Here is a 15,702-nt window from a genome sequence, read left to right as displayed (position 1 = left end):
ACTCCTATTTTACCCAATCTACAGAGACAGGGGGAGTGGTGCTTCAGCCCAGGGGGGGTGGCTTCACCCCCCCGTGGCTACGATCGCTCTGATTGGCTGTTGAAAGTGAAACTGGCAATCGGAGCGATTTGTAATATTTCACCTAAAAAAACTGGTGAAATATTACAATCCAGCCATGGCCGATGCTGCAATATCATTGGCCATGGCTGGAAAACCTGATCTGCCCCCCCACACCCACCGATCACCCCCCCAGTCCTCCGTTATGGGGTCCGGTCCCCTCCGTCCGCCTGCCCGCTCCCCCGTCCTCCTGTCCGCTCCCTCCTTGCTCAGATCCACCCCCCCTGTGCTCCGATCCCCCCCCCCTGTGCTCCGATCCACCCCCCACCACCCCTTCATACTTACCGATCCTCCCGGTGTCCGTACGTCTCCTCGCTGGGCGCCGCCTGTCATGGTTCTCAATGGCAAGAGAACGTAGTAAAGCATACAAAAGGACTAGCTCTTGGAAGATGGGAACTCGAGCTGACCGTGAGCTAAACCTACCGCACAACTAACAGTGGCCGGGTAGCGTGCCTACGTTTTATCCCTAGACGCCCAGCGCCAGCCGGAGAACTGACTGACCCTAACAGAGGAAAATACAGACCTGGCTTACCTCTAGAGAAATTTTCCCCAAAAGGCAGACAGTAGCCCCCACATATATTGGCGGTGATTTTAGAGGAAATTGACATGCGAAGTATGAAGATAGGTTTAGCAAATTGAGGTCCGCTTACTAGATAGTAGGAAGACAAAAAAGGGAACTTCACGGTCAGCTGAAAACCCTTTCAAAATACCATCCTGAAATTACTTTAAGACTCTAATATCAACTCATGACACCAGAGTGGCAATTTCAGCTCACAAGAGCTTCCAGCCTCAGGAATATTCAATCACAGAGAACTGGAACAAAAATGCAAAACAAACTTAGGACTACAAGTCCAACTTAGCTGATAGTAGTCTAGGAGCAGGAACATGCAACAGAAAGGCTTCTGGTAACATTGTTGGCCGGCATAGAAATGAGTGAGGAGCAAGGCTAAATAGAAAACTCCCACATCCTGATGGAAACAGGTGAACAGAGGAGATGAAGCACACAAGTGCAGTACCACCAGAAACCACCGGGGGAGCCCAGAAACCAAATTCACAACAGTACCCCCCCCTCAAGGAGGGGGCACCGATCCCTCACCAGAACCACCAGGGCGATCAGGATGAGCCCTATGAAAGGCACGGACCAAATCGGAGGCATGAACATCAGAGGCTGTCACCCAAGAGTTATCCTCCTGACCGTAACCCTTCCACTTGACCAGATACTGAAGTCTCCGTCTGGAAACACGGGAGTCCAAGATCTTCTCGACAACGTACTCCAACTCACCCTCAACCAACACCGGAGCAGGAGGCTCAACGGAAGGCACAACCGGTACCTCATACCTGCGCAACAATGACCGATGGAAGACATTATGAATAGAAAAAGATGCAGGAAGGTCCAAACGAAAGGACACAGGGTTAAGAATCTCCAATATCTTGTACGGGCCGATGAACCGAGGCTTAAACTTAGGAGAAGAAACCTTCATAGGGACAAAACGAGAAGATAACCACACCAAGTCCCCAACACAAAGACGAGGACCAACACGACGACGGCGGTTGGCAAAATGCTGAGTCTTCTCCTGGGACAACTTCAAATTGTCCACCACATGCCCCCAAATCTGATGCAACCTCTCCACCACAGCATCCACTCCAGGACAATCCGAAGACTCCACCTGACCGGAAGAGAAACGAGGATGAAACCCCGAATTACAAAAGAAAGGAGAAACCAAGGTGGCAGAACTAGCCCGATTATTGAGGGCAAACTCCGCCAAGGGCAAAAAGGCAACCCAATCATCCTGATCCGCAGACACAAAACACCTCAAATAAGTCTCCAAGGTCTGATTAGTTCGCTCGGTCTGGCCATTAGTCTGAGGGTGGAAAGCAGACGAAAAAGACAAATCAATGCCCATCCTAGCACAGAACGCTCGCCAAAATCTAGACACGAATTGGGTTCCCCTGTCAGAAACGATATTCTCCGGAATACCATGCAAGCGCACCACATTTTGAAAAAAACAGAGGAACCAGCTCGGATGAGGAAGGCAATTTAGGCAAGGGAACCAAATGGACCATCTTAGAGAAACGGTCACACACCACCCAGATGACGGACATCTTCTGAGAAACAGGGAGATCAGAAATAAAATCCATGGAGATGTGAGTCCAAGGCCTCTTCGGAATAGGCAAGGATAACAACAATCCACTAGCCCGAGAACAACAAGGCTTGGCCCAAGCACAAACATCACAAGACTGCACAAAACCTCGCACATCTCGCGACAGGGAAGGCCACCAGAAGGACCTAGCCACCAAATCCCTGGTACCAAAGATTCCAGGATGACCTGCTAACGCAGAAGAATGGACCTCCGAGATGACTCTACTGGTCCAATCATCAGGAACAAACAATCTACCAGGCGGGCAACGATCAGGTCTATCCGCCTGAAACTCCTGCAAGGCCCGTCGCAAGTCTGCGGAAACAGCAGATAATATCACTCCATCCTTAAGGATACCTGTAGGTTCAGAATTACCAGGGGAATCAGGCTCAAAACTCCTAGAAAGGGCATCCGCCTTCACATTTTTAGAACCCGGTAGGTAAGAAACCACAAAATTAAACCGAGAGAAAAATAACGACCAGCGCGCCTGTCTAGGATTCAGGCGCCTGGCGGACTCAAGATAAATCAAATTCTTGTGGTCGGTCAATACCACCACCTGATGTCTAGCCCCCTCAAGCCAATGACGCCACTCCTCAAAAGCCCACTTCATAGCCAAGAGCTCCCGATTACCAATATCATAATTTCGCTCAGCGGGCGAAAACTTACGAGAAAAGAACGCACAAGGTCTCATCACGGAGCAGTCGGAACTTTTCTGCGACAAAACCGCCCCAGCTCCGATTTCTGAAGCGTCGACCTCAACCTGAAAAGGAAGAGTAACATCAGGCTGACGCAATACAGGGGCGGAAGAAAAGCGGCGCTTAAGCTCCCGAAAGGCCTCCACAGCAGCAGAGGACCACTCAGCAACATCAGCACCCTTCTTAGTCAAATCAGTCAACGGTTTAGCGACATCAGAAAAACCAGTTATAAATCGACGATAAAAATTAGCAAAGCCCAAAAACTTCTGAAGGCTCTTAAGAGAAGAGGGTTGCGTCCAATCACAAATAGCCTGAACCTTGACAGGGTCCATCTCAATGGAAGAGGGGGAAAAAATGTACCCCAAAAACGAAATCTTTTGAACCCCAAAAACGCACTTAGAACCCTTTACACACAAGGAATTAGAGCGCAAAACCTGAAAAACCCTCCTGACCTGTTGGACATGAGAGTCCCAGTCATCCGAAAAAATCAAAATATCATCCAGATACACAATCAAAAATTTATCCAAATATTCATGGAAAATGTCATGCATAAAGGACTGAAAGACTGAAGGGGCATTTGAAAGACCAAAAGGCATTACTAAATACTCAAAATGGCCCTCAGGCGTATTAAATGCGGTTTTCCACTCATCCCCCTGCTTAATTCGCACTAAATTATACGCCCCACGAAGATCAATCTTAGAGAACCACTTGGCCCCCTTTATTCGAGCAAACAAATCAGTAAGCAGTGGCAAAGGATACTGATATTTAACCGTGATTTTATTCAAAAGCCGATAATCAATACACGGCCTCAAAGAGCCATCTTTTTTAGATACAAAGAAAAAACCGGCTCCTAAGGGAGATGACGAAGGACGAATATGTCTCTTTTCCAAGGACTCCTTAATATATTCCCGCATAGCAGCATGTTCAGGCACAGATAGATTAAATAAATGACCCTTTGGAAACTTACTGCCCGGAATCAGATCTATAGTACAATCGCACTCTCTGTGCGGAGGTAGTGAACCAATTTTAGGCTCCTCAAAAACGTCACGATAATCAGATAAAAATTCCGGAATCTCAGAGGGAATAGATGACGAAATAGAAACCAAAGGTACGTCCCCATGAGTCCCCTGACATCCCCAGCTTAACACAGACATTGCTTTCCAGTCGAGGACTGGGTTATGAGATTGCAGCCATGGCAATCCAAGCACCAACACATCATGTAGATTATACAACACAAGGAAGCGAATAATCTCCTGGTGATCCGGATTAATACGCATAGTTACTTGTGTCCAGTATTGTGGTTTGTTACTAGCCAATGGCGTGGAGTCAATACCCTTCAGAGGTATAGGAACTTCCAGAGGCTCTAAATCAAACCCACAGCGTTTGGCAAAGGACCAATCCATAAGACTCAAAGCGGCGCCAGAGTCGACATAGGCGTCCGCGGTAATAGACGATAAAGAGCAAATCAGGGTCACAGATAGGATAAACTTAGACTGTAAAGTGCCAATTGAAACAGACTTATCAACCTTCTTAGTACGTTTAGAGCATGCTGATATAACATGAGTTGAATCACCACAATAGAAGCATAACCCATTTTTTCGCCTAAAATTCTGTCGTTCGCTTCTGGACAGAATTCTATCACATTGCATAATCTCTGGCGCCTTCTCAGTAGACACCGCCAAATGGTGCACAGGTTTGCGCTCCCGCAAACGCCGATCAATCTGAATAGCCATTGTCATGGACTCATTCAGACCTGTAGGCACAGGGAACCCCACCATAACATCCTTAATGGCATCAGAGAGACCCTCTCTGAAATTCGCCGCCAGGGCGCACTCATTCCACTGAGTAAGCACAGACCACCTACGAAATTTTTGCCAGTATATTTCAGCCTCATCTTGCCCTTGAGACAGGGCCATTAAGGCTTTTTCAGCCTGAATCTCTAAATGAGGTTCCTCATAAAGCAACCCCAAAGCCAGGAAAAACGCATCCACATTGAGCAACGCAGGATCCCCTGGTGCCAAAGCAAATGCCCAATCCTGAGGGTCGCCCCGGAGCAAGGAAATTACAATCCTGACCTGCTGTGCAGGATCTCCAGCGGAGCGAGATCTCAGAGACAAAAATAATTTACAATTATGTTTGAAATTCTGGAAGCGAGATCTATCCCCGGAGAAAAATTCAGGTAAAGGAATTCTAGGTTCAGATATAGGAGCATGAATAACAAAATCCTGTAAACTTTGAACCTTCACAGCGAGATTATCCAAACCTGTAGCTAAACTCTGATGATCCATATTAATCAGGTGAAATCAGAACCATTCAAGGATTAGAAGGAGAGAGAGACGAAGGCTGCAGTAAGCAGAGATGCTAGTGAATCAACTAATGAGCAAACTCAGGAAAAAAAAAAAAAAAAAATTCTCTGCAGACTTCTTTTCTCTCCTTTCTTCTGCCAATTATTTTAACCCTTGGCCGGCCAAACTGTCATGGTTCTCAATGGCAAGAGAACGTAGTAAAGCATACAAAAGGACTAGCTCTTGGAAGATGGGAACTCGAGCTGACCGTGAGCTAAACCTACCGCACAACTAACAGTGGCCGGGTAGCGTGCCTACGTTTTATCCCTAGACGCCCAGTGCCAGCCGGAGAACTGACTGACCCTAACAGAGGAAAATACAGACCTGGCTTACCTCTAGAGAAATTTTCCCCAAAAGGCAGACAGTAGCCCCCACATATATTGGCGGTGATTTTAGAGGAAATTGACATACGAAGTATGAAGATAGGTTTAGCAAATTGAGGTCCGCTTACTAGATAGTAGGAAGACAGAAAAGGGAACTTCACGGTCAGCTGAAAACCCTTTCAAAATACCATCCTGAAATTACTTTAAGACTCTAATATCAACTCATGACACCAGAGTGGCAATTTCAGCTCACAAGAGCTTCCAGCCTCAGGAATATTCAATCACAGAGAACTGGAACAAAAATGCAAAACAAACTTAGGACTACAAGTCCAACTTAGCTGATAGTAGTCTAGGAGCAGGAACATGCAACAGAAAGGCTTCTGGTAACATTGTTGGCCGGCATAGAAATGAGTGAGGAGCAAGGCTAAATAGAAAACTCCCACATCCTGATGGAAACAGGTGAACAGAGGAGATGAAGCACACAAGTGCAGTACCACCAGAAACCACCGGGGGAGCCCAGAAACCTAATTCACAACAGCCGCCATCTTCCAAAATGGCGGGCGCATGCTCAGTGCGCCCGCCGAATCTGCCAGCCGGCAGATTCGTTCCATGTACATTTTGATCACTGTGATAAAACCTCACAGTGATCAAAATAAAAAAAAATAGTAAATGACCCCCCCCTTTATCACCCCCATAGGTAGGGACAATAATAAAAAAAAGAAAATATATATTTTTTTCTTTTTCCACTAGGGTTAGGGTTAGAACTAGGGTTAGAACTAAGGTTAGAACTAGGGTTAGAACTAGGGTTAGGGTTAGGGGTAGGGTTAGGGGTAGGGTTAGGGTTAGGGCATGTGCACACAGTGCAGATTTGGCTGCGGATCCGCAGCGGATTGGCCGCGGATCCGCAGCGGATTGGCCGCGGATCCGCAGCGGATTCGTAGCAGTTTTCCATCAGGTTTACAGTACCATGTACACCTATGGAAAACCAAATCCGCTGTGCCCATGGTGCGGAAAATTCCGTGCGGAAACGCTGCGTTGTATTTTCCGCAGCATGTCAATTCTTTGTGTGGTTTCCACAGCGTTTTACACCAGTTCCTCAATAGGAATCCGCAGGTGAAATTCGCACAAAAAAACACTGGAAATCCGCTGTAAATCTGCAGGTAAAACGCAGTGCCTTTTACCTGCAGATTTTTCAAAAATCGTGCGGAAAAATCTCACACGAATCCGCAACGTGGGCACATAGCCTTAGGGTTGGAATTAGAGTTAGGGTTGGAATTAGGGCTAGGGTTGGAAATAGGGTTAAGATTAGGCTTGTGGTTAGGGTTACGGATAGGGTTAGGAGTGTGTTGGGGTTACAGTTGTGGTTAGGGTTGGGATTAGGGTTAGGGATGGGATTAGGGTTAGCGGTGTGTTGGGGTTAGTGTTGAAGTTAGAATTGAGGGGTTTCCACTGTTTGGGCACATCAGGGGTCTCCAAACGCAACATGGCACCGCCATTGATTCCAGCCAATCTTGCTTTCAAAAAGTCAAATGGTGCTCCCTCCCTTCCAAGCCCCAACGTGCGCCCAAACAATGGCTTACCCCCACATATGGGGTACCAGCGTACTCAGGACAAACTGGGCAACAACTGTTGGGGTCCAATTTCTCCTATTACCCTTGCAAAAATAAAGAATTACTTGCTAAAACATAATTTTTGAGGAAAGAACAATTATTTTTTAATTTCACGGCTCTGCGTTATAAACTTCTGAGAAGCACTTGGGGGTTCAAAGTGCTCACCCTCACCACACATCTAGATAAGTTCTTTGGGGGGGTATAGTTTCCAAAATGGGGTCACTTGTGGGGTGTTTCTACTGTTTAGGCACATCAGGGGATCTGCAAATGCAATGTGACGCCCGCAGACCATTCCATCAAAGTCTGCATTTCAAATGTCACTACTTCCCTTCCGAGCCCTGACGTGCGCCCAAACAGTGGTTTACCCCCACATGTGGGGTACCAGCGTACTCACAACAAACTGGGCAACAAATATTGGGGTCCAATTTCTCCTGATACCCTTGAGAAAATAAAAAATTGCTTGCTAAAACATCTTTTTTGAGGACAGAAAAATGATTTTTTATTTTCACGGCTCTGCGTTGTAAACTTCTGTGAAGCACTTGGGGGTTGAACGTGCTCACCACACATCTAGATAAGTTCCTTGGGGGGTCTAGTTTCCAAAGTGGGGTCACTTGTGGGGAGTTCCTACTGTTTAGGCACATCACAGGCTCTGCAAACGCAATGTGACGCCCGCAGAGCATTCCATCAAAGTCTGCATTTCAAAACGTCACTACTTCCCTTCCAAACCCCGACGTGTGCCAAAACAGTGGTTTACCCCCACATATGGGGTATCAGCGTACTCAGGAGAAACTGGACAACAACTATTGCGGTCCAATTTCTCTTGTTACCCTTGGGAAAATAAAAAATTGTGGGCTAAAAAATCATTTTTGAGAAAAGAAAAATTATTTTTTTATTTTCATGGCTCTGCGTTATAAACTTCTGTGAAGCACTTGGGGGTTCAAAGTGCTCACTATGAATCTAGATTAGTTCCTTGGGAGGTCTAATTTCCAAAATGGGGTCACTTGTGTGGGAGCTCCAATGTTTAGGCACACAGGGGGCTCTCCAAACGCGACATGGTGTCCGCTAATGATTGAAGCTAATTTTCCATTCAAAAAGCCAAATGGCATGCCTTCCCTTCCGAGCCCTGCCATGCGCCCAAACAGTGGTTTACCCCCACATATGGGGTATCATCGTACTCAGGACAAACTGGACAACGACATTTGGTGTCCAATTTCTCCTATTACCCTTGGGAAAATAAAAAAATTGTTGCGAAAAGATCATTTTTGAGGAAAGAAAAATAATTTTTTATTTTCATGGCTCTGCATTATAAACTTCTGTGAAGCACTTGGGGGTTCAAAGTGCTCACTATGCATCTAGATAAGTTCCTTGGGTGTCTAGTTTCCAAAATGGGGTCACTTGTAGGGGAGCTCCAATGTTTAGGCACACAGGGGCTCTCCAAACGCTAACGATTGGAGCTAATTTTCCATTCAAAAAGTCAAATGGCGCGCCTTCCCTTCCGAGCCTTGCCTTGCACCCAAACAGTGGTTTACCCCCACATATGAGGTATCGGCGTACTCAGGAGAAATTGCCCAACAAATTTTAGGATCCATTTTATCCTGTTGCCCATGTGAAAATGAAAAAATTGAGGCTAAAATACATTTTGTGTGAAAAAAAAGTACTTTTTCATTTTTACGGATCAATTTGTGAAGCACCTGAGGGTTTAAAGTGCTCACTATGCTGCTAGATAAGTTCCTTGGGGGGTCTAGTTTCCAAAATGGGGTCACATGTGGGGGAGCTCCAATGTTTAGGCACACGGGGGCTCTCCAAAGGCGACATGGTGTCCGCTAAAGATTGGAGCCAATTTTTCATTCAAAAAGTCAAATGGCGCTCCTTCCCTTCCGAGCCCTGCCGTGCGCCCAAACAGTGCTTTACCCCCACATATGAGGTATCAGCGTACTCAGGACAAATTGGACAACAAAGTTCTTGGTCCAGTTTCTCCTTTTACCCTTGGGAAAATAAAAAAATTGTTGCAAAAAGATCATTTTTGTGACTAAAAAGTTAAATGTTAATCTATTCCTTCCATGTTGCTTCTGCTGCTGTGAAACACCTGAAGGGTTAATAAACTTCTTGAATGTGGTTTTGAGCACCTTGAGGGGTGCAGTTTTTAGAATGGTGTCACTTGGGTATTTTCAGCCATATAGAACCCTCAAACTGACTTCAAATGTGAGGTGGTCCCTAAAAAAAATGGTTTTGTAAATTTTGTTGTAAAAATGAAAAATCACTGGTCAAATTTTAACCCTTATAACTTCCTAGCAAAAAAAAAATTTGTTTCCAAAATTATGCTGATGTAAAGCAGACATGTGGGAAATGTTATTTATTAAGTATTTTGTGTCACATAACTCTCTGGTAGTGTTGAGCATTCCGATGCTGCAAGTATCGGGTATCGGCCGATACTTGCTGTATCGGAATTTCCGATACCGAGATCCGATATTTTTGTGATATCGGGTATCGGTATCGAAACAACATTAATGTAAAAATGTGTAAAAGAAAGAATTAAAATAAAAAATATCGCTATACTCACCTGTCCGACGCAGCCTAGACTTCAGCGAAGGAACCGGCAGCGTTGTTTGTTTAAAATTTGCGCTTTTACTTGGTTACGTGAATTCCCGGCTTGTGATTGGTCAGGGCGGCCATGTTGCCGGGACGCGGACCAATCACAGCAAGCCGTGACGAAATTACGTCACGGCTTGCTGTGATTGGTCCGCGTCCCGGCAACATGGCCGCCATTAACCAATCACAAGCCGTGACGTCACGGGAGGCTGGACTTGCGCACTTTTTAAAAAGCGCGCGTGTCCAGCCTCCAGTGACGTCCCGGCTTATGATTGGTCACGGCGCCATGTTGCCGGGACGCGGACCAATCACAGTAAGCCGTGACGAAATTACGTCACGGCTTGCTGTGATTGGTCCGCGTCCCGGCAACATGGACGCCATTAACCAATCACAAGCCGTGACGTCACGGGAGGCTGGACTTGCGCACTTTTTAAAAAGCGCGCGTGTCCAGCCTCCAGTGACGTCCCGGCTTATGATTGGTCACGGCGCCATGTTGCCGGGACGCGGACCAATCACAGTAAGCCGTGATGAAATTACGTCACGGCTTGCTGTGATTGGTCCGCGTCCCGGCAACATGGACGCCATTAACCAATCACAAGCCGTGACGTCACGGGAGGCTGGACTTGCGCACTTTTTAAAAAGCGCGCGTGTCCAGCCTCCAGTGACGTCCCGGCTTATGATTGGTCACGGCGCCATGTTGCCGGGACGCGGACCAATCACAGTAAGCCGTGACGAAATTACGTCACGGCTTGCTGTGATTGGTCCGCGTCCCGGCAACATGGACGCCATTAACCAATCACAAGCCGTGACGTCACGGGAGGCTGGACACGCGCGCTTTTTAAAAAGTGCGCAAGTCCAGCCTCCCGTGACGTCACGGCTTGTGATTGGTTAATGGCGGCCATGTTACCGGGACGCGGACCAATCACAGCAAGCCGTGACGTAATTTCGTCACGGCTTGCTGTGATTGGTCCGCGTCCCGGCAACATGGCCGTTCTGACCAATCACAAGCCGGGAATTCACGTAACCAAGTAAAAGCGCGAATTTTAAACAAACAACGCTGCCGGTTCCCTCGCTGAGGTCACGGCTGCGTCGGACAGGTGAGTATAGCGATATTTTTTATTTTAAATTCTTTCTTTTACACATTTATATGGTTCCCAGGGCCTGAAGGAGAGTTTCCTCTCCTTCAGACCCTGGGAACCATCAGGGATACCGTCCGATACATGAGTCCCATTGACTTGTATTGGTATCGGGTATCGGTATCGGATTGGATCCGATACTTTGCCGGTATCGGCCGATACTTTCCGATACCGATACTTTCAAGTATCGGACGGTATCGCTCAACACTACTCTCTGGTTTAACAGAATAAAAATTCAAAATGTGAAAATTGCAAAATTTTCAAAATTTTCGCCAAATTTCCGTTTTTTTCACAAATAAACTCAGAAATTATCGACCTAAATTTACCACTAACATGAAGCCCAATATGTCACGAAAAAACAATCTCAGAATCGCTAGGATCCGTTGAAGCGTTCCTGAGTTATTAACTCATAAAGGGACACTGGTCAGAATTGCAAAAAACGGCAAGGTCATTAAGGCCAAAATAGGCTGGGTCATGAAGGGGTTAATTAGCCCCTATGGTAATAATATTCCCCACCCTGGCCCCGTTTATCTCATTCCTGGCTCCAGCCATATGTTCTCGCATCCTGCCCTCATGAGTATCCATTCTACCCCATATGATCTCCCCATCCTGCCCCATCTGTCTCCATCGTATCCATCCTGCCCCATGATCCAATCCTGCCCCATGTCTTTCATTCTGCCCCGTGTCTCCAATCATGCCCTGTATCTACATTCTGCCCATGCCTCCAGTCCTGCCCCCAGTGTGTCTGGCATTCTGCCCCCAGTGTGTCTGGCATTCTGCCCCCAGTGTGTCCGGCATTCTGCCCCCAGTGTGTCCGGCATTCTGCCCCCAGTGTGTCCGGCATTCTGCCCCCAGTGTGTCCGGCATTCTGCCCCCAGTGTGTCCGGCATTCTGCCCCCAGTGTGTCCGGCATTCTGCCCTAGTGTGTCTCCAGCATTCTGCCCCAGTGTGTGTCCAGCATTCTGCCCCCAGTGTGTCTCCAGCATTCTGCCCCAGTGTGTGTCCAGCATTCTGCCCCCAGTGTGTGTCCAGCATTCTGCCCCCAGTGTGTCTCCAGCATTCTGCCCCAGTGTGTGTCCAGCATTCTGCCCCAGTGTGTGTCCAGCATTCTGCCCCAGTGTGTCTCCAGCATTCTGCCACAGTGTGTCTCCAGCATTCTGCCCCCCCAGCGTCCCCCTCTGCTCCAGGAGCCCCCACTGCTCCAGGGCCCCCCCCGGCCGCCTGGAGCAGTGGGGGCCCCTGGAGCAGTGGGGGCCCTGCCAGCAGGTGTCAGTGCCTGGGCCCACCAGAGGATCCTCCGGGTCTCCGGTGGGCCAGTCTGAGCCTGGACCCAGACCAACATGACAACTTCTTCCAGCCAGGACTCGTCTGCAGAGAATACAACAAAGACATTTGACTTCTCACATTTCCAGAATGGCATCATCTATTCTCAACCGGCACAAATGCCTCATCCTACGGATACCCAAATACTGAGCCACTGCTGCCGTATGTGTCCCTATTACTACACCTGCTGTTTGGCACAATAACAGCGCTCCTCTTAGTGCCCCACATAATACTGCAAACCCCTGTGCCCCTTAAATAGTAATAATGCCTCCTTTCTGCCCTCTATGAAAAAATATTAATGCTCTGTGCAAAGGCCTTAAAAAAAACAGTGTTCAAATTTTGCCCCTTTGATGGCCACAATACTCGTGCTTGCGTAACAATAATGCTTAACATTTGATAATATCCCCAGAGTCTCGCAATGTACAGCTCCTCTATATACAGTATGGTGGTCCCACAGCTTCTTTACACAGCATATGGTGGGTCCACAGCTCTTTTATACAGAGTACGATGTCCCTAAGGCACCTTTATACAGAATATGATGTCCTCATAGATTCCTTATACACAGTATAATGGTCCTAACAAAAGCTCTCTCACTGTATCATGGCCCCCACAGTAGGACCCACACTGTATAATGGCCTCCACGCTGTATAATGGTTCTCATGCTATATACTGGCCTTCACAGTACTCCCCACACTAGCCACCATTTCTGTTCCAAATGGGATGGGAATGATGGCTTAGGAGTGTAGTGATCTGGAATCAGTCTGCTGGGGTTGTTTTTTATGGGTCGGCTTTGGCATATTAGTTTCAGTGAAGGGAAGTCCTAATTCTTCAGTATAGAATAAATTATGGACAAATATATGCTTCCAACATTGTGGGAACAGTTTGAAGAAGGTCCTTTTCTGTCCCAGCACGGCTATGCTCCAGTGCACAAAGCAAGGTCCATAAAGGCAAGGTTGGGGGGAGTTTGGTTTGGAAGAACCTGACTGTCCGCACAGAGTCTGAACCTCAACCAACACCTTTGGGATGAACTAGAAAATAGATTGCTAGCCCTGACCCATCCAGCATCAGTGTCTGACGTTACAAATAATCTTCTGAATGAAGGAGCAAAAAATCCCAAAGACTCCTCCAAAATCTTCGGGGACCAACCCCAGCCAAATTAATGCCTATGGATTTAGAGTGGGATGTTACAAAATTCTATATCCCCATACTTATGTCCATACAGTGGATATGTATAAGAACAATACAAGTTAAAAAATAGGATTATAACAAGCTTCTGCATATATGTTTTCATGGATCTGTGTGCGTGGAGGTGTTTATCATTTGTAACAATTTACTGTATCAGATTATTTATATTACATACTATTATAAACCCTCCATAGACTTTATTACGCATTATTATCTTGGATCTCATTGGCTGCAGGGCTTGTTCTAGCACATTCTTTAATGTTGTGACATCACAGGATCGTCGCCATGGTCACCTCTGGCCTGGATATTATGACATCATGAGGAATATATAAGCAACCGCTCACCCAGAATTCCGTTGAGGGTTGTTCCGTAGGAGTTTAGTAGTGAGTATGTGCGTGTTATACCCCTGTCCTGTCCTGTCATTATTCCACATTTCCTAGCTGTAAAAGGTTCTGATTTCTTATGTCAAGCTTCCTCTACTTCCCAATTCTAATATCCTGTACATTTTTATTTAGAAAACTTTATATTTGTTAATCATCTAGTAATATGTACTATTGATACAATTGGTATTTAATGTTAGGCTACTTATAAGGAATTCTCTCTCTCTCTAATTCAGATATTTGCAGTTATTTATTTGTGAAAAATGACGCGCAAAAATTGGAACACAATCTATGTAAGTCCGAAATTAGAAAAGCCATAGAATTCAGAATAGTGATTGTAATGCTATCTCTATACATGGATATAAAAATTATTTTCTGTTGTCTGATGTCCGTTCTTCACGTACAGACAACTGCCTGGACCAATCAGGTCAACACGATTAGGACAATACCAAACCTGCATTTTTTTAATTTAAAGTGGCAAAAAAATTCTGAATTTCATAAAAGCCCCCAGGAAATAGCCTGAGTCGCCATTTTCAAATACCAGTAACATTTTTATTTTTTGGATAATGGAGGAGTGTGAGGGCTTGGTTTTTTTTGGGTAGTGAGCGGATGTTTTTATTGATAGTTACAAAGCTTTTATAGATTTTTAATGCATTTTTTTATTGTAGCAACAAAAAACAAGCAATTTTGGTATTTTAAGTTTTTTTTCTACTTTACAGTTTTTACAGATTGGATCAATATTATATTTTCATATTGGACTTTTCTGAACACGTCGATACCAAATATGTGCATATTTTTTTCATTTTTTTAACTGTTTAATTTTAACAGGGTGATTCAAATTTTTTATTTATTTTTTTTACATTTTTAAAAACTTTTTTTTTTTTTAATTTACTTATTTTATTTATTAGTTCCCTTACAGGACTTGAAGCTGCGATCGTCTGATCGCTTGTACTATATACAGCAGTATTGTGGTATATAGGAACAATCACTGTCTTCTATGCCCAACTACTGGCTGGATGTCACATAAGGTCGTCACATGACCGGCGCAGGAGGTAGAGGCGGGGTGAAGGGGAGATGAGGGCATTTAGCCGACCCCTGCCTGTCATAGCAACCCATCGGCTCCCTGTGATCACATCACGCTTAAATGTCGCTGTCAGCAACTGACAGCAGCATTGAACAGGTTAACAGCGGCAATCGGTGGTCACGTTAATTACTGCTGTAAGGGTATGTGCACATGTTTTTTGAGGTGCAGAAACGCTGCAGATCCGCAATTGATTTATAGTACAATGTAAATCAATGAGAAAAAAAAAATGCTGTGCACACTTTGCGAAAATCCGCTGCGGAAACGCTGCGGTTTAAAAGAAGTAGCATGTCACTTCCTTTTTGTGAATCTGCACCGTTTTTGTACCCACTCCATTATAGAAAACCGCAGGGGTAAAAACCGCAGCAAAAACGCATAAAAAACGCTACAGAACCACACAAAAAACCGCAGGTGCGTTTACTGCCAGGAGAGACAGAATCCGCACCAGAAATTCCTAAGCCTAATCCGCAACATAGCCTTAGAGGATGATGGCATCCATATAATACAACCAGCTGCCCGCTGTGGAGTGGGCTCTGAATCTAATACCCTTAGGCTATGTGCACACATAGGAAATGTGGTGCAGAATTTTCTGCACTAAATCTGCATCTCCTGGCAGAATCCGCAGGTGCGTTTTTAGTGTGTTTTTGTGCAGATTTTACCACTGCAGATTTCTATTAATGGAGGGGTGCAGAAACGCTGCAGAAACGCACAAAAGTAGTGACATGCACTTCTTTGAAATCTGCAGCGTTTCGGCGCAGATTTTTCTGCACCATGTGCACA

General features: G+C 45.9%; 1 long non-coding RNA gene across 1 annotated transcript; it reads left to right on the top strand.

The window, feature by feature from the left end:
* Positions 1-13,460: 13,460 nt before the first annotated feature.
* Positions 13,461-14,222, top strand: LOC143768411 (uncharacterized). The gene is made up of 2 exons (XR_013213852.1): positions 13,461-13,844; positions 14,078-14,222. It is a non-coding gene; the product is annotated as an uncharacterized LOC143768411 (long non-coding RNA).
* The last annotated feature ends 1,480 nt before the right edge of the window (positions 14,223-15,702 follow it).

This window comes from Ranitomeya variabilis, chromosome 4 (assembly GCF_051348905.1).
Source record: "Ranitomeya variabilis isolate aRanVar5 chromosome 4, aRanVar5.hap1, whole genome shotgun sequence".
Lineage (NCBI taxonomy): Eukaryota > Metazoa > Chordata > Amphibia > Anura > Dendrobatidae > Ranitomeya > Ranitomeya variabilis.
Note: the sequence above shows the minus strand (reverse complement) of the source record. Positions and strands in the feature narration are given on the sequence as shown.